This window comes from Bos taurus, chromosome 20 (genome assembly GCF_002263795.3).
Source record: "Bos taurus isolate L1 Dominette 01449 registration number 42190680 breed Hereford chromosome 20, ARS-UCD2.0, whole genome shotgun sequence".
Classification (NCBI taxonomy): domain Eukaryota; kingdom Metazoa; phylum Chordata; class Mammalia; order Artiodactyla; family Bovidae; genus Bos; species Bos taurus.
The window spans coordinates 11,514,207-11,530,625 of record NC_037347.1 but is presented as its reverse complement, the minus strand read 5'-3'; the positions used below and the strand labels follow the sequence as shown (position 1 = coordinate 11,530,625).

The 16,419-nt window shown below is 39.8% G+C and overlaps 1 long non-coding RNA gene across 1 annotated transcript in view; it reads right to left on the bottom strand.

Moving 5' to 3' along the window:
- Positions 1–315: 315 nt before the first annotated feature.
- The window catches only part of LOC112443029 (uncharacterized), a 33,148-nt gene continuing 17,044 nt past the window's right edge, over positions 316–16,419 (bottom strand). Inside the window, exon 3 of the long non-coding RNA XR_003031313.2 lies at positions 316–16,353. This is a non-coding gene — a long non-coding RNA (uncharacterized lncRNA). The remainder of the gene's footprint in view (positions 16,354–16,419) is intronic.

Genomic DNA, 16,419 nt, shown 5'->3' with positions numbered 1-16,419 from the left:
AAGTTTTAAGATATTTGGAAATAGTCATGTGTGTACACATAAATGTGGACATAGAGAAAACTACACGACTGATTTTTAGTAACTGACTTCGAGTAACTTCTCCTGTATTTTTCTCTTTTGCTTATCCTACCCTTTTATATTAGGGATGTTCAGGTACTTATTAATTAAAGAGATTTCAATTTTAAGCAGCAGAATCTAACTCTACTTAATTCAAGAGAGTTAAAAGGGAACTTGCTAGAAGCCTGGGTATCCAGTAGCAGTAGCTAGTCACTAAAGAAAGCCCCCAATGAACCACACTTGCCAGACTCTGCGACCTTACATAGGTCCACACTCAATTTCGGTTGGCACTTTCACTCTTTTATTGTGGTTTCTTTGTATTCTTTTGTCCAGTTTTATTGACATTTAGTTGACATTTAACATTGTATGCTTAAGATGTACAAAATAATGATGTTTGTATCTGTGCAAATGATTACTACAATAAGATTAGTTAAAAGTCCATCACCTTATGTAGTTACAAATTTTTTCCTTGTGATGAAAACTTTTCAGATCTATTCTTTTATCAACTTTCAACTATATAATACAGTATTTTTAAACATACTCACCAGGCTGTACATTACATCCCCAGAATGTATTTATTCCATACCTGGAAATTTGTACATTTTTACTACCTTTAACTAATGTCTCCAATACCCTCAACCCTTTCTCTGGCAAGCAGCAATCTGTTCTTTATTTCTATGAGTTTTGTTTTTGTTTAAATCCACATATAAGTGAAATCGTATAGTATTTATCTTTCTCTGTCAAACACATTTCACTTAGCATAATGCTGTCAAGTTTTATCTATACTGTTGAAAATAATAAGATGCCCTTCTTTTTCATGGCTGAATATTATTTCATTTTTTCCTATTTAAAAAAATTTGAGATATAAGTGACATCTAACATTACATTGGTTTAGCATTTATTAATGTAAAGATTTGGTATATGTATATATCATAATATGATCACCACAATAAGTCTAGTTAACATCCATCAACACACAATTACACTTTTTTCTTGTGATGAAAACTTTTAAGATCAGCTCTCTTTGCAACTTTCAAATATGCAATATAGTACTATTAATTATAGTCATCATGATACATGTTACATCCCCAGGACTTATTTCTTTTATGATTGGAAGTTTATACCTTTTGACTACCTTCATACATTCTGCCCACCCTAGTCCCTTGTTTCTGGCAACCACCAATCTGTTCTGTATCTGTGATTTGAGGTTTTGCTTGTTTGTTTGCTTGTTTTTAGATTCCATGTTTAAGTGGGAGCAATCACATGCTATTTGTCTCTTTCCATCTGACTTATTTCACTTAAAATATGCCCTCAGTATCTACCCATGTTGTCACAAATAACAAGATTTCCTTCTCTTGTAGCTGAAATATATACATATCACATTTTCATTATTCATTCATTCTTCAATAGACACAAGTTGCTTCTATATCTTCAGTTCAGTTCAGTTCAGTCACTCAGTCATGTCCGACTCTTCGCGACCCCATGAATCGCAGCACGCCAGGCCTCCCTGTTCATCACCAGCTCCCGGAGTTCACTCAGACTCACATCCATTGAGTCAGTGATGCCATCCAGCCATCTCATCCTCTGTCGTCCCCTTCTCCTCCTGCCCCCAATCCCTCCCAGCATCAGAGTCTTTTCCAATGAGTCACCTCTTCGCATGAGGTGGCCAAAGTACTGGAGTTTCAGCTTTAGCATCACTCCTTCCAAAGAAATCCTGGGGCTGATCTCCTTCAGAATGGACTGGTTGGATCTCCTTGCAGTCCAAGGGACTCTCAAGAATCTTCTCCAACACCACAGTTCAAAAGCATCAATTCTTTGGCACTCAGCCTTCTTCACAGTCCAACTCTCACATCCCATACATGACCACTGGAAAAACCATAGCCCTGACTAGACTATATCTTAGCTATTGTTAATAATGATGCAATGAACATGGGGATACATATACTTTTTGAGTTAATATTTTCATCCCTTTTGGTAATATTTATTTCCAGAAGTGAAATTTCTATATTAAATGGTGGTTCAATATTTAATTTTTTGAAGACCTTCCATACAGTTTTCCATAGTGACTACACCAAGTTACATTCTCACCAAAAGTAATGTGGGAATGTGTTTCCTTTGCTCCACATTCTTGCCAACATTTGTTACTTCTTGTCATTTTTCTAATAGCCATTCTAATGGGTGCCTGGTCTTTATTTACATTTCCCTGATGATTGTTGATGGTCAGCATCTTTTCAGGTACTGTTGGCCATCTGCATGTCATCTTTGGAGAAATGCCTATTTAGCTCCTCTACCCATTTTTAAATCAAATATCTTGGGTTTTTTCCTCAACTGACTTGTATGAATTTTTATGTATTTTGAATACTAACCCCTCATCAGATATATGATTTACAACTATTTTTTCCTGTTCTGTTCTCATTGTGTTGATAGTTTCCTTTGCTGTGCAGAAGCTTTTTAGTTTGGTGTAGTCATATTTGTTTATTTTTGCTTTTATTGCCTTTGCTTTTGGTCAAATCCAAAAAAAAAAAAAAAAAATCGTTGCCAAGAGCAATGTCATGGAACCTGTTTTCTTTTAGGAATTTTATGATTTCGGGTCTCATGTTTAAGCCCTTGATCCATTTTGAGTTGAATTTTAAGTATGGTGTTGAATAGTGTCTACTTTTAGTCTTCTGCATGTGGCTGTCCAGCTTTACCAGCACCATTTCTGAAAAGACTGTCTTTCCCAGTTATATGTTTTTGACTCCCTTGTTGTAAACTAACTGACTCTATACATGTAGGTTTATTTCTGGACTCTCTTTTCTGTTCCATTTATCTATGTGTCTGTTTTTTATGTCAGTACCATACTGTTTTGATTACTGTAGCTTTGAAACATAGTTTGAAGTCAAGAAATGTGTTGCCTCCTGCTTTGTCCTTTTTTCTCAAGATTGTTTTGGCTATTTAGAGTCTTTTCTGATTCCATACAGATTTTAGGATTGTTTGTTCTGTTTCTATGAAAATATCCTTTAAATTTAGATAGGAATTATATTAACTCTGTAGATTTCTTAGGGTAGTATGGACATTTTAAAATATTAACTCTTCTAACCCATGAGCATAGAAGAGCTTCACTTACTGTGCCTTCTTCAATTTCTTTCATCAATATCTTATGGTTTTAAATGTATAGGTCTTTTACTTCCTTGGTTAAATTTATCCCTAAGTATTTTGTTCTTTTTTTATGCAATTGTAAATGGGATTATTTTCTTAATTTCTCTTTCTGATAATTAGTTATTAGCGTGTAGAAATGCAACTGATTTTTTTTATTGATTTTATATATTCAAACTTAACTGAATTTTTTATTAGTTCCAATAGTTTTTTGGTGGAGTCTTTAGGGCATTCAATACATGATAGGATGCCATCTGCTAATAGTAACAGTTTACTTCTTTCTGATTTGGATGCCTTTTATTTCTTTTTCTTGCCTAGTTGCTCTAGCTTGGATTTCCAATACTATATTAAATAAAAATAGCAAGAGTGGGCACCCTTGTCTTGTTTCTGACCTTAGAGGAAAAGCTTTCACCTTTCCACTGTTAATAATGATGTAATTTGGGAGCTTGTCACATATGAGCATTATTATGTTAAGATATGTTCCCTCTGTATCTATGTTGTTGAGAGTTCTCATCACAAGTGAGCTGAATTTTACCAAAAGCTTTTTCTACATCTCTTGAGATGATTGTGTGACTTTTATCTTTCAATTTGTTAATATGACATATTACATTGATTGATTTGCAGATGTTGAATCATCCATACCTTGTTGGAGTAAATCCTAACTAATCATGGTGTATGATCCTTTTAACGTGCTGTTGGATGTAGTTTACTAATAATCAGTTAAAGATTCTTTGTGTCTATATTTATCAGGAATATTGACATGTAATTTTCTTTTCTTGTGGTGTCTTTTTCTGGTTTTAGTATTAGGATAATACTAGCTTTGTAAAATAAGGTTGGAAGTGTTCCCTTTTCTTTTTTCTGGAAGAGTTTGAGAAAAATTGATGTTAGTTCTTCTTTAAAAGATTGGTAGAATTCACCAATGAAACCATCTGGTGCTAAAGTTTTGTTTGTTGGGAGTTTTTTTATTACTGATGTGATCTCCTTACTAGTAATCAACCTATTAAGATTTTCTGTTTCTTCATGATTCAGTCTTGGTAGGCTATGTGTTTCCATGAATTTATACATTCTTCCAGTTTGTACACTTTTTTAGTGTTCATAGTTGTCTCTTATTATCCTTTGTACTTCTGTGGTAACAGTTGTAATGTCTCCTCTTTCATTTATGATTTTGTATTCTCTATTTTTTTTTCTTGGTGAATCTAGCTAAAAGTTTTTCTCTTTTGTGTGCTCAGTCGCTTCAGTCATCTCTGACTTTTTGTGACCTAATTGACCATAGTCCTCCAGGCTCCTCTGTCCACAGGATTCTCCAGGCAAAAATATTGGACTGGGTTGCCATTTCCTTCTCAGAGTATCTTTCCAACCCAGGGTTCCATCTCCTGCATTGCAAGCAGATTCTTTACTGGCTGAGCCATTAAGGAAGCCCTATCTATTTATTTTATTAAAAACAAAAAAACAAAAAAAACCCAGCTGTTGGCTTCATTGACCTTTCTGTTGTCTTTTTAGTCTCTACTTCACTTATTTTCATTCTGATCTTTGTTATTTCCTTCCTTCTACTAACTTTGGACTTGGTTATTTATTTGTTTTCTATTTCTTGAGGTGTAAAGTTAGATTGTTTATTTGAGATCTTTTTTGTTTCTTAGTAAGCATCTATCATTATGAACTTTTCTCTTAGAACTGCTCTCTTGCTACAAACCACAAGTTTTAGTATGTTGTATTTCCATTTTCATTTGCTTCAAGATACTTTCTGACTTCTTTTTTGATTTCTTTGTTGACCCAATGATTGTTTAGTTGCAGGCTGTTTAGTCACCACATATTTGTGAATTTTCGAGTTTTCCTTGAATTGATTTCCAGTTTCAAATCATCACAGTTAGAAAAGATGCATGATATGATTTTAATCTCATTAACTTTATTAAGATTTGTTTTGTGGTCTAACATTTGATCTATCCTGGAGTAAGTTTTGTGTGAGCTTAAGAAGAATGTATTTTCTGTTTTTGGTCATGGAATGTTCTGTATATGTCTGTATATGTTCTGTGCATGTGTGTGCTCAGTCACTCAGTTGTATCCAACTCTTTGTGACCAGTCTTCTCTGTCCATGGGATTTTTCAGGCAAGAATACTGGAGTTGGTTGCCATTTCCTACTCCAAGGGATCTTCCCCATGAAGGGATTGAACCTGAGTCTCCTGTCCCTTCTGCATTGGCATACAGATTCTTTACCACTGCATATCACCTGTTGCTGCTGCTGCTAAGTCACTTCAGTCATGTCCAACTCTGTGCGACCCCATAGACGGCAGCCCACCAGGCTCCCCCGTCCCTGGGATTCTCCAGGCAAGAACACTGGAGTGGGTTGCCATTTCCTTCTCCAATGCATGAAAGTGAAAAGCGAAAGGGAAGTTGCTCAGTTGTGTCCGACTCTAGAGACCCCATGAACTGCAGCCCACCAGGCTCCTCCATCCATGGGATTTTCCAGGCAAAAGTACTGGAGTGGCATGCCATTGCCTTCTCTGATATCACCTGTTAAGTCCACCTAATTTAATACATAATTTAAGGCTAATTTTCCTTATTGAATTTCTGACTGGATGATGTTAATATTGACAGGTATTGAAGTCCCCTACTATTACTGGATTTCTATCTGTTTCTTCCTTTCAGATCAGATCAGATCAGATCAGTCGCTCAGTTGTATCCGACTCTTTGTGACCCCATGAATCACAGCACACCAGGCCTCCCTGTCCATCACCAACCCCGGATTTCTTCCTTTAGGTCTTTTCATATTTGCTTTACACATTTTGCTATTCTTATGTTGGGTGGACAGATATTTACAATTATTATATACCCTTGATGGATTGACCCCTTTATAATGATTTCTGTGTCTCTCATTACAGCTTTTGTTCTAAAGGTTGTTTTGTCTGATATAAGTATAGCTACTTCACTTTACTTTCGGTTCCCATTTGTGTGAAGTAATCTCTTCCATTCCTTTATTTTCAGTCTGTGTGTATTCTTATATCTGAAGCAAGTCTCTTTTAGGCAGCATATAGATGGGTCATGTGTTTTTTTTTTAAATCCATTCAGCACCTTGTTGTCTTCTGATAGACTGATATGGTCTATTTACATTAAAGTAACTATGAAAGGTATGGACCCTTTGCCATTTTGTTAATTATTTTCTGGCAGTTCTGTAATACCTTTTTTCTTTATTCTTCTTTTGCTCTCTTCCTTTGTGATTCATTGATTTTCTATAGATTTTTTTTTCTGTGACTGTTTTCAATTAACAGAATGCAACAGACATGATGTTGTAACAGTGTGGGCTCTAAACCTTAAGAAGGTATTTTTATGCGTGGAGTCCTGACCACCACGTACTCATGGTGCTGTCAGAGGCTCACCTGAAGCTTACATCCTGTTGGACCAAATGGACTTAACATATATATATATCATAGGTAGCAAATTTCTTTTACACTTAAACCTTTATATTTTCTATTAGTTGTATCTGAAATGATCTTTGTATAAGGGCCATTACCAAACAAGAGAGAGATTTTATAAGCTAGGAAAATACCTCAAGAGAGGGGTTTGGGGAAGAAGATACATGTATATATATGTCTGAGTCCTTTTGCTGCTCACCTGATACTACCACAACATTGTTAATCGGCTATCAGTTCAGTTCAGTTCAGTTGCTCAGTCATGTCTGACTCTTCACGACCCCGTGAATCACAGCACGCCAGGCCTCCCTGTCCATCACCAACTCCCAGAGTTCACTCAGACTCATGTCCATCGAGTCAGTGATGCCATCCAGCCATCTCATCCTCTGGCATCCCCTTCTCCTGCTGCCCCCAATCCCTCCCAGCATCAGAGTCTTTTCCAATGAGTCAACTCTTCACATGACGTGGCCAAAGTACTGGAGTTTCAGCTTCAGCATCATTCCCTCCAAAGAAATCCCAGGGCTGATCTCCTTCAGAATGGACTGGTTGGATCTCCTTGCAGTCCAAGGGACTTTTAAGAGTCTTCTCCAACACTACAGTTCAAAAGCATCAATTCTTCTGCACTCAGCTTTCTTCACAGTCCAACTCTCACATTCATAATATACCCCATTACCAAATACAAAGTTTAAAATTTAAAGGGAAAAAGGAATGTAACTCCTTTTCACTTAGATCAAGAGCTGTCTTGTAAGCACAGAAATTTGGGACAATAGAGGAGGATATGAGGTCACATGGTTTCCTATTGCCATTACAACTCTTTATGTCACCTGTTAGGAAGGGACAATGATGGAAAAGTAACTAAAACCTACTGGTCCCCTACTATGTGCTAGGCACTGGCCTTGGTTCTTTATGTATCTTACTGAATCTTCACAAAAACCTTTTGAGTAGGTATTCTTAACACTGCAGATGTAGAAGCTGCAGCTCTGAGAGGGTAACTTGGTGAACGTTGTGTTGCTGTCAGGCAGGTCTTCCATCTGGCTGCAAAGCTCCTTCTCTTCTCCTCTCTCCTTTGTTCAATCCCAGAAGCACCCTTTTATATCAGTTCTGTTATCCCCACCATTAAGCATAATTAAACAATACCCAGTTGTGGATGTGACTGGTGATAGAAGCAAGGTCCAATGCTTTAAAGAGCAGTATTGCATAGGAACCTGGAATGTTAGGTCCATGAATCAAGGCAAATTGGAAGTGGTCAGACAGGAGATGGCAAGAGTGAACGTCGACCTGCTAGGAATCAGCGAACTAAAATGGACTGGAATGGGTGCATTTAACTCGTTATATCTACTACTGTGGGTAGGAATCCCTCAGAAGAAATGGAGTAGCCATCATGGTAAAAAAAAGAGTCTGAAATGCAGTACTTGGATGCAATCTCAAAAACGACAGAATGATCTCTGTTCGTTACCAAGGCAAAGCATTCAATATCACAGTAATCCAAGCCTATGCCCTAACCAGTAACCTGAAGAAGCTGAAGTTGAACAGTTCTATGAAGACCTACAAGACCTTTTAGAACTAACACCCCAAAAAGATGTCCTTTTCATTATAGGAGACTGGAATGCAAAAGTAGGAAGTCAAGAAACACCTCGGGTAACAGGCAAATTTGGCCTTGGAATACAGAATGAAGCAGGGCAAAGTCTCACAGAGTTTTGCCAAGAGAACACACAGGTCATAGCAAACACCCTCTTCGAACAACACAAGAGAAGACTCTACACATGGACATCACCAGATGGTCAACCCCAAAATCAGATTGATTATATTCTTTGCAGCCAAAGATGGAGAAGCTCTATACAGTCAGCAAAAACAAGACCAGGAGCTGACTATGGCTCAGAGCATGAACTCCTTATTGCCAAATTCAGACTTAAATGGAAGAAAGTAGGGAAAACCACTAGACCATTCAGGTATGACGTAAATCAAATCCCTTACGATTATACAGTGGAAGTGAGAAATAGATTCAAGGGATTAGATCTGATAGACAGAGTGCCTGATGAACTATGGATGGAGGTTCATTACATTGTACAGGAGACAGGGATCAAGACCATCCCCATGGAAAAGAGAAGCAAAAAAGCAAAATGGCTGTCTGAGGAGGCCTTACAAATAGCTGTGAAAAGAAGAGAAGTGAAAAGCAAAGGAGAAAAGGAAAGATATAAGCATCTGAATGCAGAGTTCCAAAGAATAGCAAGAAGAGATAAGAAAGCCTTCCTAAGCAATCAATGCCAAGAAATAGAGGAAAACAACAGAATGGGAAAGACTAGAGATCTTTTCAAGAAAATTAGAGATATCAAGGGAACATTTCATGCAAAGATGGGCTCAATTAAGGACAGAAATGGTATGGACCTAACAGAAGCAGAAGATATTAAGAAGAGGTGGCAAGAATACACAGAAGAACTGTACAAAAAAGATCTTCATGACACAGATAATCATGATGGTGTGGTCAGTCACCTAGAGCCAGACATCCTGGAATGTGAAGTCAAGTGGGCCTTAGAAAGTATCACTACAAACAAAGTTAATGGAGGTGATGGAATTCCAGTTGAGCTATTTCAAATACTGAAAGATGATGCTGTGAAAGTGCTGCACTCAATATGCCAGCAAATTTGGAAAACTCAGCAGTGGCCACAGAACTGGAAAACGTTAGTTTTCATTCCAATCCCAAAGAAAGGCAATGCCAAAGAATGCTCAAACTACCGCACAATTGCACTTATCTCACATGCTAGCAAAGTAATGCTCAAAATTCTCCAAGCCAGGCTGCAGCAATACGTGAACCATGAACTTCCAGATGTTCAAGCTAGTTTTAGAAAAGGCAGAGGAACCAGAAATCGAATTGCCAACATCCACTGGATCATGGAAAAAGCAAGAGAGTTCCAGAAAAACAGAAAAACATCTACCTCTGATTTATTGACTATGCCAAAGCCTTTGACTGTGTGGATCACAATAAACAGTGGAAAATTCTGAGAGATGGGGATACCAGACCACCTGACCTGCCTCTTGAGAAACCTATATGCAGGTCAGGAAGCAACAGTTAGAACTGGACATGGAACAACAGACTGGTTCCAAATAGGAAAAGGAGTATGTCAAGGCTGTATATTGTCACCCTGTTTATTTAACTTATATGCAGAGTACATCATGAGAAACACGGGGCTGGAAGAAGCACAGGCTGGAATCAAGATTGCCGGGAGAAATATCAATAACCTCAGATATGCAGATGACACCACCATTATGGCAGAAAGTGAAGAGGAACTAAAAAGCCTCTTGATAAAAGTGAAAGAGGAGAGTGAAAAAGTTGGCTTAAAGCACAACATTCAGAAAACTAAGATCATGGCATCAAAGTGATGGTCCCATCACTTCATGGGAAATAGATGGGGAAACAGTGGAAACAGTGTCAGACTTTATTTTTGGGGGCTCCAAAATCACTGCAGATGTTGATTGCAGCCATGAAATTAAAAGATGCTTACTCCTTGGAAGGAAAGTTGTGACCAACCTAGATAGCATATTCAAAAGCAGAGACATTACTTTGTCAACAAAGGTCCATCTAGTTAAGGCTATGGTTTTTCCAGTGATCATGTATAGATGTGAGAGTTGGACTGTGAAGAAGGCTGAGCGCCGAAGAATTGATGCTCTTGAACTGTGGTGTTAGAGAAGACTCTTGAGCGTCCCTTGGACTGCAAGGAGATCCAACCAGTCCATTCTAAAGGAGATGAGTCCTGGGTGTTCATTGGAAGGACAGATGCTGAAGCTGAAACTCCAATACTTAGGCCACCTCATGCGAAGAGTTGACTCATTGGAAAAGACTCTGAGGTTGGGAGGGATTGGGGGCAGGAGGAGAAGGGGATGACAGAGGATGAGATGGCTGGATGGCATCACCAACTTGATGGACATGAGTTTGAGTGAACTCCAATAGTTGGTGATGGACAGGGAGGCCTGGCTGCTCTGATTCACGGTGTCACAAAGAGTCGGACATGACTGAGCGACTGAACTGAACTGAAGCATAATTATCAGTGAAGATAAGGAAAGGAAGGCATAAAAGCAACCCTGGGCACATAAAGCCCTGGGGATGGGATTAGAGGAATGAGATTTGCCCTCATCCTTACTCTGTTCTAATACGTTTCATGGCCATATGTGTTCCATATAGAACCCTGAATGTTGAAGCAGTAAGAGAACTTTGTGTCATCTACTCTTATCTTTTCTTTCTACAGTTGATGAAACTGAATCCAGAAAACTGAAATGACCTGCCCTAAAGTCACACAGTTAGAGACAGTGCTTGAACTAGAACCAGGGTGTGCTTTTAGCTCCACCTCTCTGGTCTATGCTGCTGCTGCTGCTAAATCGCTTCAGTCGTGTCCAACTCTGTGCGACCCCATAGACGGCAGCCCACCAGGCTCCCCCGTCCCTGGGATTCTCCTGGCAAGAACATTGGAGTGGGTTGCCATTTCATTCTCCAATGCATGAAAGTGAAAAGTCAAAGTAAAGTCGCTCAGTCGTGTCCGACTCTTAGCGACCTCATGGACTGCAGCCCACCAGGCTCCTCCATCCATGGGATTTTCCAGGCAAGAGTACTGGAGTGGGGTGCCATTGCCTTCTCCATCTCTGGTCTATAGTATAGTGTTATTTCAGAGTTCCAATTTTGGAAACACACTACCTGGGTTCAGTACTCAGCCCTATCATTTCATGAGTGGGCTGGGCAAATAATTTCCCCACTTGTTAAATGGAGAAAAAAACATCACCTCCCTCTTGGATGTAGAGCACATAAAACGGTATCAAGAACACAGTGAGTGCTATGTGTTTCTTACCATTGACCAGCTTACAGCTCATGGTCTCGGTGACGCTGATTCTTTTTCCATTCTGGCCCTGTCTTGAGCACCTCCCAGGAATTTTGTTATACTCTGGTTACCTTCAGTGTGAACTGAATTACAGTCTTTCTGTCATCTGCCTATATCTGCTCTAAAAAAGAATTTCTGATCCCTGTGCTATGAAGTAAGGGAGACAATCAGGCAAGACCCCGAGTTTTGGTCCTAATATCTCTAACCTTTAGTTTTCCCTTTTTGCTTTTCCCACCTGTTGAAGGCAATAGAAGGAGCGGGGCTCAGAGTTTTCCTCATCCCACCCTCTCAAGTTTGAAATCTGCCACTAGGAAAGGATCTGATAAGCTAATTCTTGGGTAACCTACTGATAAGGCCTAACCAACAACCTCTTCTTTTAGGGACGTTTTGAAGTTTTACAACAGGTTAAAGCCTAAACCAAAAGACCCTCTAATGTTAGGGTTTTGGTATGAGTTAGGAAAAGGATAGGTTTGCATTTTGGTTTTGTGTTGCTGGTATGGGACTGCGGAGAAGGAAAGGGAGGAAATCCACGTCTTTCCTATGAACCCGGGTTCTATCCTCCAAGCTGGGAGTGAGCTAACCATGTGGGCAGTTGGGGAGAAGTACTGGATTTTTTCCCAGAATTTCTTGAGGTAACTCAACTAGGATAGAAAATCAGAATTTCTTTCAGGGGAACGAAAGAGTGGGGTTAGACGGTGACTCCACCAAAAAATAGAACGCTTACTGAGAACAAAAACATATCTAAGCCAGAAGAGGATAGAGTGACCCGCAAGTAATGCCAGGAATGAGTCTGAGCCCTGACCTTACGCTCTTTTTTAATTTGAGCTGGCTTTGTGTGCTATGAGACAGTGACAGATTCAAGGTCCCAAAACATGTTCACGTGTTGCTGCCCTTTCTTGTTGTTCTCGGCGTTCCTACACCTTCTAAAGAGCTGTGAATGGAGGGAGCCATTGACTAATGTGACCAAGAGTTACTTGGACTCCTGGAAAAGTGAAATTCTAGCCAGGCCTATCCATCAGCCCACATAGAGTTCCCTCTGCACTTCTTTCAAATAAATTTCTGTGGAAATGTGAGGAGGAAGTGGATCTACAGAAACTAGAAGTCCAGATGTAACAGCATCTACTAGAGGAGAAGAGCTAGATCAGGAACCTAGTGATGGGCATGGGAGTAGGGTGGGCAGCAGGAGCAGTGGCAGAAATGCATGCCTTCCCGATTGTGGGTCATTACAGGCCTTTATGCAGCAAACACTAGCTACAGACTTAATAGATATGTTTTCACACATTAGATAACATGTCTCACACATTAGATAACGTGTTTTCACATATGTTTGTCACTGGTTTTTCAAACACATTTGGAAGCTATAGTGTAGTAACATGGTTAATGCTGCTGCTGCTAAGTCGCTTCAGTCGTGTCTGACTCTGTGTGACCCCAAAGACGGCAGCCCACCAGGCTCCTCTGTCCCTGGGATTCTCCAGGCAAGAATATTGGAGTGGGTTGCCATTTCCTTCTCCAACATGATTAATATCATCCCTAATTTATAATTCATTGTCAATGAATGCATAGTAAAATTCAATGACTCTTATACAGGGTTCCATGAACTTGTTTTGACTTGCAAGAGAGATTCTTGTACTTGTAAAGGCTGGAAACACTGGGCTACATATATGTCTGTTCATTGTCACTGCCATGTACTCTGTGACAACCTAGAGGGGTGGGATGGGTTGCCAGACATGAGGGGGATTCAGGAGGCAGCAGACATATGTATACCTGTGGCTAATTCATAGTGATATACAAAAGAGGCCAACACAATATTGATGTTCTTGATCACTGCCTGCTGTACAGCATTACGAACATAGTTCTTCAGACACTCTGTCTTATCACATCTAATCCCTTGAATCTATTTGTCACTTCCACTGTAAGGGATTTGCTTTAGGTCATACCTATGTTAGCAGACAGATTCTTAACCACTAGACCAGCAGGGAAGTCCTATTTTATTTTCTATTAAAACTCAACAGTTATTTCTTTTATTAAAACTCATCCAAACCAGTGCTTACGTATATAACGTTGAAGAAGTGATGCTTCTTCAAATTTATATCCTCCTTCATCACCTTTGTACTTCTCCTCATCAGCATCAAAGAATCAGCTGCCCTTTGTGTTTTGTTGGGAAATCCATGTTCACAGTATCGGTTCCCATGTTTAGTAAGCAGACTTTGTTTCCTTGAGTTGAGACACCACCTTGGTGACCTGACATTTATTTTAGGAGCCAGAATGACTCTGGTCTCTAAAATAAATCTGAGGACACTCAACGAATTTCTGAATATCCTATGATAATGGAGGGGGGCTTCCCTGGTGGCTCAGTGGTAAACACCCGCCTGCCAATATAGGAGACACAAGTTCAGTCCCTAGGTCAGGAAGATATCCTGGAGAAGGAAATGGCAACCCACTTCAGTATTCTTGCCTGGAAAATCACTTGGACAGAGGGACCTGTTGAGTAATAATCCAGTCCATGGGGTCGCAAGAATCAGTCACAACTTGGTGACTACACCACCATCATGATGATTGCTTCCTTGCTTTCAGGGAATATGAAATATGAAATTCTTTCAAAACATGTATATATTTTTGCTTCCTCTATCAGATAACTCAATCACAAAAGGGCTAATGTAGTTTATACTCTCTGAACTCTGAAAGTCTACGATTTGAGAGCAGTAATTTGGAGAGTAGGAGCAGAGATGAAGAGATTAATTAACAAATGGTATCAAATGAGGCTAAACAAGAAGTCACTTTGTGTGATGGAGGAAAATTAATAAGACTATTTTTAAAAGTCAACGAGCACCCCCACTTAAGTGTGGGCTATGCATAGCGAGTTTGAAGGAACATAGTATGGGAGGTGGGGGTTGGGGATAGGTAACCTCCCAGTGGGGAAATCTGATAAACATTACCTCAGCCATGTGATCAAGGTCAACATCAACAGTCATAGGTCATGTTGATAGTATATACCCTTGATATGGTGTGATGAAAATGGCACCTTACATCCAAGGTCCTCTACCAAAACCCATTACCTTAGTCTAATCACAAGAAAATATGAGACTTGTCCTCAGAGAGCACATTCTCTTACCTCTTACAAAATCACTGGTATACTTCAAAACTGGCAAGGTCATCAAAGCCATTGAAAGCCTGAGAAACTCTCACAGCCAAGAGGAGCCTAAGAAGACATGGCAACTAAATGCAATGTGGTGTCCTAGGTGGAATCCTGACATAGGAAAAGCACATTGGGTAAACACCAAGGAAATCTGAATAAATAGGACCTTAGTTATACTATTTTGATATTAGTTCATTGATTATAACAAAGGTGCATTAGTAGATGTTAATAATAGTGGAAACTGGGTGTAGGGTATGGGGAACTCTGTATGACTCAGTTTCTTCCACAAATCCTAATTGTTCTAAAAACTAACAGCTATTTTTAAATTTAAAAATTTAGGAACAATTATTTAAAATAAGAACAATGACAATTGTTTTAACAAGCTCACTGAGCCCATACTTGGGAGGGTAAAACCTCTTATTATTAAGAAGAGACCTTTCTGCCTAATGATTCGACCTCATCTGACTTTTCCTGGAATTCTCTGTAATGAAAAGAGTATATAAACTATTGATTTACTCTGTACTCCCATGACCAACTTGCCTTTTCTAGGCCACAGCCACCTGGAAACTTAAAGTTAAAATTTATAAGCATAAGCTATAAATGTGTTTCCCCCAGAAAGAGTAGAAGTTATTTTATAGTTGTACCAGGGTTGGATTTCTGGCTGTACCATTTATAAGCTGTGTAACAGTATTGAACATATCACTTAACCTTTCTGAAACTCAGTGTTCTCCTTTCTTAAAAAAAAAGAAAGAAAGAAAAACAAAAGACATTGCAAGATTATGACAAGCAAGACAACATGCAGTCCTTAAGTCAGTATCCAGCACATTAGGGTTCCCAGTAAGTGATAGTTAATAATAAACAGGGTCGTCAATCTACAACAAGATGAGATCATCCCTTGGGTTGCACCAAAATATAACTTAGAGCTCTTCCCTTCCAGTCCTCCTTCCCACTCCAGCAGGTCACACAGCATCAAGCATCTAGAAGGCTTTCTGCCAAAAACGGTACTGGTTTGTTATCTAAGTGAGTCTGGGCCATTTAGCAAAGTCAGGGTCTTTGTTATTGTTTTCATCACCACTGGCTGAGCAGAGAAAGACCAAGCCACAGGGTACATCTCTGCCTGCCAAGGTCCTGTGTTCCTAAAACAAAAACGCAGTAAAAATGGCAGTTCATGGCAGACACTGAGCCCAGGCTTGGGAGCCCGTGGGGAGGGGCTGCTCCTTCTCCTCTTCCTCAGCACCTGTCACTGAGATGGGGTGGCCCAGCCCGGGGGGCAGCTCCAGCCCCGGGGCTCCCAGCAACGCCGCCCAGCCCACTCAGCGACTAGAAAGCGCCCATTGAGGGCTTGCAGCTGCCGGGGCCGCTTGCCCAAATACTACATAAAGCCTCAACTTCAGCTCCAGTGAAGAAGTCACTACTGTGTTCTTCCTGAGCCCCAGTCACGGCTATCAAACATTCAAAGCAAACTGGCGATGGTTAAACACTGCATGTGTTTACACCCCGAATCTTGAATCACAATGGGGAGGCTTGAGCTGCCAAGGCCCGGCTTTATCCTGGACACTGAAGTCTGTTCTCTGACCCACCGGACAGGAGTAGCATTGAGTAAATACCAGATCGCTTTGCTTTTCATCGATGTTTGCTCTCAGGGACTTCAGTGGGGTTCGTCTCCAGGCGGGGTTGAAGGGCACATACTTGCAGAGTCAAGATGCTGTCTCACGTGAGTGGGCGTTCAGAAGCTTTAAGGCTTTGGAAGCCATCTCTAAAGAGAAAACACAAACAGTATAAAATAAAATATATCCAAGCAGATGAAAGGATAACTGGGATC